This window comes from Acyrthosiphon pisum, chromosome X (genome assembly GCF_005508785.2).
Source record: "Acyrthosiphon pisum isolate AL4f chromosome X, pea_aphid_22Mar2018_4r6ur, whole genome shotgun sequence".
Taxonomy (NCBI): Eukaryota; Metazoa; Arthropoda; class Insecta; order Hemiptera; family Aphididae; genus Acyrthosiphon; species Acyrthosiphon pisum.
Window position 1 is genome coordinate 93,673,285 of NC_042493.1, and position 292 is coordinate 93,673,576.

Consider the following 292-nt stretch of genomic DNA (forward strand, 5'->3'; position numbering starts at 1 on the left):
TATAGAAAGCTTAAAAAACATCCTTTGATATGTAAAAATGTTCAAAAAAGTTAATAATTATCCTCTAAAAAATGTACAGTTAAAATGGTCGGTATCTATATGAAAAACAAAAGTTATCGTATATCACAGAATACACCTAACTACTTAGTCTTCATTGTTATTGAGTTTTAAATATTTACCGTCATTGATTAGGTTACTGTGTTGTGTGGTATTGGATTTATTAAATTTACATTTAGTAAATAATTCTTAATTTGTATACTACGAATCATGTCAGTCATTACGCATGTTTCGG